The following is a 7,377-nucleotide window of genomic DNA, read 5'->3' on the forward strand; positions in this document are numbered from 1 at the left end:
AGTCCAGATATACCATTTGATTCTTTCCAAGGCTAATAATCAAGTAACACATGATTACCCACTTGCCCAGGGAACTAAATGAAGTCATAGCCACTACATCATAAAATAACAGATATGCCTAACAGATAACTAATAATACAGAGAAAATGTACAACATTCAACAGCTAAATGATATAGGTCAGATTAGGGTGTTCTGTGAGTTTGAGAAAGTTTTGAGAAGAGAGGACCAACCTAGTCTAGGAAGGAAGGGTAGAGAACAAAAGAGTATGTTCCAGAGCTTACGTAAAACACAGCTTTTTCTTTCCCATAGTCCAAAAGAATCTTACTAAAATATTATTTTCTAGGTACAACAATATGGCTTATGGTAAGCAAATCATGAAACTCACCCAGATATACCGAGATACCAAAGGAACCCAGCTTAAAAAAAAGTTAACTTACAAGACAGCATAGTAGGTATCTACAATCGTATAACAAATTACCCCAAAACTTAGCAACTTTAAACAGCACACATTTATTATCTCACAGTTTCTATTGGTCAACAATCCAAGCCTGGCTTACACAGGTCTCCAGCTCGGGCTCCCTCCCAAGACCACAATCAAAGTGTTGGCTGAGACATTAGCCATCTCAAGACTTGACTGGGACAGGATCTGCTTCCAAGCTTACTCAATGGTTGTTGGCAGGCTTTAGTTCCTTGTGAGATGTTGGACTGAGAGCTTCAGTTCCTTGCTGGCTATTGGCCAGAGTCTGCCCCTAATTCCTTGCCACATGAACTTCTCAATCAAGCCGCTGACAACGTGGCAACTAGTTCATCAGAGTATGCAAGTGAGAAAGAAATCAGGAGCGTGCTAGCGAGATGGAAGTCACAGTCTTCTGTAACCTAATCTTGGGAGGTGACATCCCCTCACATTTGCCATTATTCTTCTATTCACTAGAAATGAATCAGCAGGTGACTCAACCCCCACTCAAAGGAAAGGGGGTGATTACACAAAGGCACAAACTCTAGGAAGCAGGAATCTTCAGGAGCCGTCTTAGAAGTCTGCCTACTACAGGAATTGCTGCTTTGAACATCTCATCACAGTGAATCTTGTGGAGCCCTGAATGTGCCTGCCTGTGGCTCCATCAAGCACTCAGAGCCATTGTTAAGCAAGGAACAGCATCTACCATTTATAAATTCTTAAACTTTGCAACTGACAGCGTTACTATATTGTTGCATTTAATGGGGAAAAAATAAGTTTGTGAGGTAGAGAAAAAACAGTTGGCTGGGATTCCATTGCCTTTTAACTGTTTTAATTTTATTGTTTTATTTCTGGATGGTCACTGGGCATCTAATACAGGTCCTGCCTGTACTGAAGCAAAATTATTTCCTTTTTTTCCCTTTTCTTCCTTCCTTCACATTTCTTCCATTTTTGGATACTTAGTGGTAACTTCATTGGAGGGAAGAAGAGTGAAAAACATGATCATCTTCTAGCAAAATTATTGCACTTCTTAATCCTTTTTTCCCCCCCATTGCAAGTTGAGAAGAGGGAGGCAGGAAAGCAAGCAGAAAAGGAACCAAAGAAGAAGGAGAGAGGGGAGGGAAAAGGAGGCTCTGGGAAAGACTCTAGCCATCTGGGGTTTTATTGCCTTAAATTAGAAATGAGGGAGGAATTCCCAGTTCACTCTTCTGAGAGAGAAAAGCAGAATCCAGGAGCATTTCCAGGGGCAAGTTCTGGATGCAGTTGTTTGAGTGGGAAAGCGAGTGGTAGCAAAGGTAGGAATGCAGGCTGGTGGGAACACTAGGGGCTATAGACCAGGAGGGCTGCCCAACAGCAAAGGGGAACAGTGAGACCAGTGGAGTGGGGTTGGGAAGAGCAAGAGAGGGAACTATGCCCAGAATAATAGCTGGTGAGCAGGGACCAGTCCCCTTAAGGGGATACGAAAAATGAGAACTTAAACAGGAGATGGGGAAAGGGTAATCTTTTCCCAAGGACATGTTAAGGGCTGTTGAGAGCAGGGAGGGGTATTCAGATGGGCCCATGGAAAATCTTCATCCCTGGAGGGCCTCTCATTTTTCTCTCCTTTCCTTCTCCAGCCTTCCCTACCTTCACCTCCTAATTCTACCCTTTCTCTCTTCACATTTCTTTCTTCCCATCTTTCTTTTTCTCTCTCTTTCAGTCCTTTATGTGACCTAATTACAAAACAAAAGGATATCTATTATATATTATTACTTCCTGAATAGAATTTCCTCTTCCCTGCTCTAAGTTAAAAACCTTAAGAGATGGTTATTTGTTTAAAATCCCTGTTTTGGGGCGCCTGGGTGGCTCAGTGGGTTGGGCCGCTGCCTTCGGCTCAGGTCATGATCTCAGGGTCCTGGGATCTCAGGGTCCTGGTCCTGGGTCCAGGTCCCGCATCAAGCTCTCTGCTCGGCGAGACTGCTTCCTCCTCTCTCCCTCTCTACCTGCCTCTCTGCCCACTTTTGATCTCTGTCTGTCAAATAAATAAATAAAATCTTTTTTTTTTAAAGATTTTATTTATTTATTTGACAGAGAGAAATCACAAGTAAGCAGAGAGGCAGGCAGAGAGAGAGGAGGAAGCAGGCTCCCCGCTGAGCAGAAAGCCCGATGTGGGGCTCGAACCCAGGACCTGGGATCATGACCTGAGCCGAAGGCAGCGGCTTAACCCACTGAGCCACCCAGGCGCCCCTAAATAAAATCTTTAAAAAAATAAAATAAAGTAAAATAAAATCCCTGTTTTAATTTAACTATTTTTAATTTACGCAACCTTCAATAGGCTTTTTTCCCCTTTTCTGACCCTTGATAGGAAAAAAATGTTCATGTCCCTATGTCAAACCTTTATAGTTGGGTTGAATCTCTATATGTTGTGCTTGGCTATGATATAACACACTTGTTAGTAAATTCTTCCCTGATGAAAGGGTCATTTTGTTTAAGTCTAAGGTTCCCAATTGGACATTGGCATGACCATCAAATCTGAACTAAATTTAAAATCTTTGCATGTAACCTATGGATTGAAAATATCTTACAATACAAAATCAGTACAAAGAGAGACTTATATTAAACTGGTTTCAGTAATCTATATTGCAAATATATTGTTACATCCTAATAATTGACAGTAAAGAGTTTTATTGGCAACAATTAAAAAAAAGATAATGAGAAACAATTTGATCTCAGACTTTGAAGAAAAAAGAAAGCCAGGCTCTCAAAAGCCTGAAATTAAGCTTTTCACCTCAATTCTGATACTGTTTTAGCAGCATGTGTAGGGCTCCAGCAGCTAAACTCTGAAGTGCGATCCTGTCCCTGTCACAGCTTAAGAAGCACTATGTCACAGCAGTGCCTTGACTAGGAAAACTCCTAGAGATACCTGAATGTCACTAATGGTGCTCCAGCCACCACAAGTGAAGAAGGACTTCACCCTTCCCCAGACCACGCGAAGCCAAAACATCCCCTCTAGTCAGGAAACGTTTCAGGCACCTTCAGTGTCCCACCATAAAGACATTTAGACAATTCACTGTGCTCATGTCCAAATTAATCAGGTGAGGATTTTTGTAAACTCCCCAGGAAACAGACTAGTATGTCTTGAGGCTGGTGCTGTGTGCAACCAGCAGTATATATAGGCGGCCATCTTACCATCTGACAAGACCAGCCATTTTGCCACTGTTGCTCCTTCTGAGGAACTGTTTTCAAGAAAATACACTCTCACACATTCACTTCTGAAGCTAAAATTATGCATATAAGGTCTAAGATTTTCTTTTTTAAAAGTACATAAGAGTCGGGGGAAGAAATCTGAGTCTCTCCAAATTTGAGTCTCTCCCAAATTTGAGTCTCCTTGAGACAACCACTCTCACCTGCACTCTGAGAAGAAACAAAGGGGTTAGAAAATAAAAAGAGGAGAGAAAATGGGAAATAAGACCAGAAGGGAATCCAGAAGAATGCTTCAGTATGAAGGGATAGTATTAAAGTCACCCAAAACACAGGAGCATTGTTTCTAAAGTACTCAAATTTCAGCCAAACCTAGAATCACCAAGATAGAAAAAGCTGCTGAGGTTATCTTGTCCAAGCCGTTCTAACCACAGTGAGGAAACTGTTGCCCAGGGCAGGGCAAGGACTTGCCCAAAGTCAGCTGGTGAGTTAGAGGAAGAGACAGGAGTAGAAGACTGGCCTGCTGACCCTGGCCCAGTCCTTTGCTCATCACCCCAGAACTCGTACAAGGAATGTTTAAGTTTACATTTTTAGATATATATATTTGGGGTGTATATATACACATATATACATATACGTGTATATGTATATACATATACATATATGTGTATATATATGATTTCTTTCTCTGCATTCATAAATTAGTCCATGCAATGTTCTTTTCAAATTAAGGTAATAGGTTTTCTACTAAATGACACTCTGTTGTTTACTGGATATTTAAATTTACCAGACCCAAAGTCTTAATCACAAATATATTCAAATGAAGAAGACACATAAAGTGAATATTGCAGGTTATTTGCATTTCCCAAAAGCATTTACTAAGTATTACTCTTGAGCACAGCATTATCTTAGCCACAGCTTCCTATAGTCAATCTTATTTTCAAGATACATGAATAAAAAGCATGGAGCCTATAACAAACCACACTCCTCCCTGAGAATAGGATTAATTCTTGGCAATGCCAACAAACTGGCAAAGATTGCCAAAGCTCATCTTCCTAAGCTAACCTCACTTTAGTTCCCAGCCTTCCTCCTCCCAGTCCCCGACATACTCTCCCCCAGGAGCAAAATTAGGAACATTTTAACAGAAGGACAATAATGGAAACTCTAAATGCTTAATACATGCAGTCTACTTCTTCATTAATGAGAACAATTCAAATCACTAAGCTACATCAAACCAAATAAGCCGAGGCTGAAAGCAGCCATATGTTAATTAGCTAGACAAGAAAATATGATTTCCTAGATTTTGTCCTTAACTACAATTAAGCTACCTAGCTTCTCAATGATGTCTCCTAAGTGATTTTTTTGCAACCTCTTTGACATGTTTGGGTTAGTGCCAATTTATATTAAGACGATGAGACCCTCTGCATTTCTAGAACTTGTTTCCTCTATCTGCTGTACTCCCTTTCCCAACCAGGACCCAGAGAGCTATGGCAAGTTATGGTGGAATTTCTGCAATGTCCTTCTCTCACTTCTATTCTTTTCTCTCTCTCCTCAACCAACCAACCAACCAACCAACCAACCTATAACTAACCAATCCTTTTCTCTCCACACTTATTCCATCAACCCTCCCACACATTCCTAAGAAGGACTGAAATTTCTCAACAAAATATTAGCAAACCAAATCCAACAATACATTTTTTAAATTTTTTTAAGATTTTATTTATTTATTTGACAGAGGGAGATCACAAGCAGGCAGAGAAGCAGGCAGAGAGAGGAGGAAGCAGGCAGAGAAAGGAGGAAGCAGGCTCCTTGCTGAGCAGAGAGCCTGATGCGATGCAGGGCTCGATCTCAGGACCCTGGGATCATGACCCCAGCCGAAGGCAGAGGCTTTAACCCACTGAGCTACCCAGGCACACCCCAACAATACATTTAAAAAATCATTCACCACAATCAAGTGGGAGAGCCACAGCAATCAGATAACATAAAGAAATAAAAGACATCCAAAGTAAAACTCACTATTTGCAGATAGCAAAATGCAACATACAGGAAACCCTACGGGCTCCTGGGTGGCTCAGGTTGACAGAACATTTGAGTAGCTGGGCATTTGTAGGCAAAACTAAGATAAGATTAAGGGGTTATATACAGAAGTGGTTCATATCCAACAGAGCCATAAACCATAACCTGTCTGGTTACCTATTCTACCAAACAACATCTACAAGTTAACCTGTTTCTCTGTGGAGTCGTAAACTGGCCTAGACAATAAAAAGCCAAGCCCAGACCTTTACTGAAAGGGTTCCCGGTAATCTCTTTTTGCCTCTTGCCAAGTTTCAGGTAATTTTCTGACACCCGGGTGTACCAGGGTTTCTTGCCATCACCACTGTCTTACTGCCCATGCTGCTTCTTGCATTTTAGCAGAGTTCTGCGAAGATATATGCCCAATGCCCATCCAGTTTCCAGGACATAAGAAGCTCTCTTTTTCCTGAATTTAATTGATATATAGTTCAGTGGACAAAATTTAATACTTTCAAATCAAACTCTGTCTTCATTAGAGCACTGCTTTCAGAGTGATAATTTTCTATTGATGAAAGTTCCTACAGGAGAGTGCTAGAGTCGTGGATGACCAGGTAGCCATTTGAAAAAACGTTTGATTAAAATGTTGTTTTAGTCTTGCAAACAAAATAACTCTTGTGAAATAATTTTAATGGATGGCTTGTCTCACCAACTAGTTTATGAACCTGAATTCAGAAAAGACATAGATATGCTATCTGAAGGACTTATACTTAGCTCTTGATGCATGCCTTATCTATTGCCGGAGTTCAACAGATGCTTGCTGAATACATGTGAGGAGAATTGATTAATAAAAATAAAATGAATAGGAGGATGAGTGAATGGATAGTTGGAGGGATGAAAGAAAGAAAAAAGAAGAGTATCAATGGACGAGAAGGGGAGTCACAGATAAATGCCACAATTTACTTTCACCCAAGAGAAAACTTAAACAAAGGATCAATTACAAAGAAATATACATATTGGATACAGAAAAGGGAGAAGAAAAAGAAGAAGAAAGTATCAGTGCAAGAAGCAGCATGGGCAGTAAGACAGTACCAAGAAACCCTTGGTACACCCGGGTGTCAGAAAATTACCTGAAACTTGGCAAGAGGCAAAAAGAGATTACCGGGAACCCTTTCAGTAAAGGTCTGGGCTTGGCTTTTTATTGTCTAGGCCAGTTTACGACTCCACAGAGAAACAGGTTAACGTGTAGATGTTTGTTTGGTAGAATAGGTAACCAGACAAGTTATGGTTTATGGATCTGTTGGATATGAAGTACTTCTATATATAACCCCTTAATCTTATCTTAGTTTTGCCTACAAATGCCTAGCTACTCAAATGTTCTTTCAACCAATTTTAACATCTTACTGGTTCCCTCATTAATGAGTTAAATAAAATCTTTGGTAAATGTTCATTTTATATTTGCATGAGAGTCATGATTTTCTCTTTACCAAAAGTATCAAAGATCTTCATGACACATCATTAGGGAAACATTAGTGATTTAGGAACTAGAACACCTAGGGTTCTGCCTGGTTCTCAGGTTCTACAATACAATCAGCCACTTTGATGTCTGGCTTCTCATCTGTGAGAGTCATTATTTTCATCCAGTGCTACCAAAGGAGTGAGAAGTAATATAATTCATATACTCCTTTTTCAGTGGCCAAAATAAGTATTTGATCACTCATTCAATAATACT

Source organism: Lutra lutra, chromosome 11, assembly GCF_902655055.1.
Source record: "Lutra lutra chromosome 11, mLutLut1.2, whole genome shotgun sequence".
NCBI classification, from domain to species: domain Eukaryota; kingdom Metazoa; phylum Chordata; class Mammalia; order Carnivora; family Mustelidae; genus Lutra; species Lutra lutra.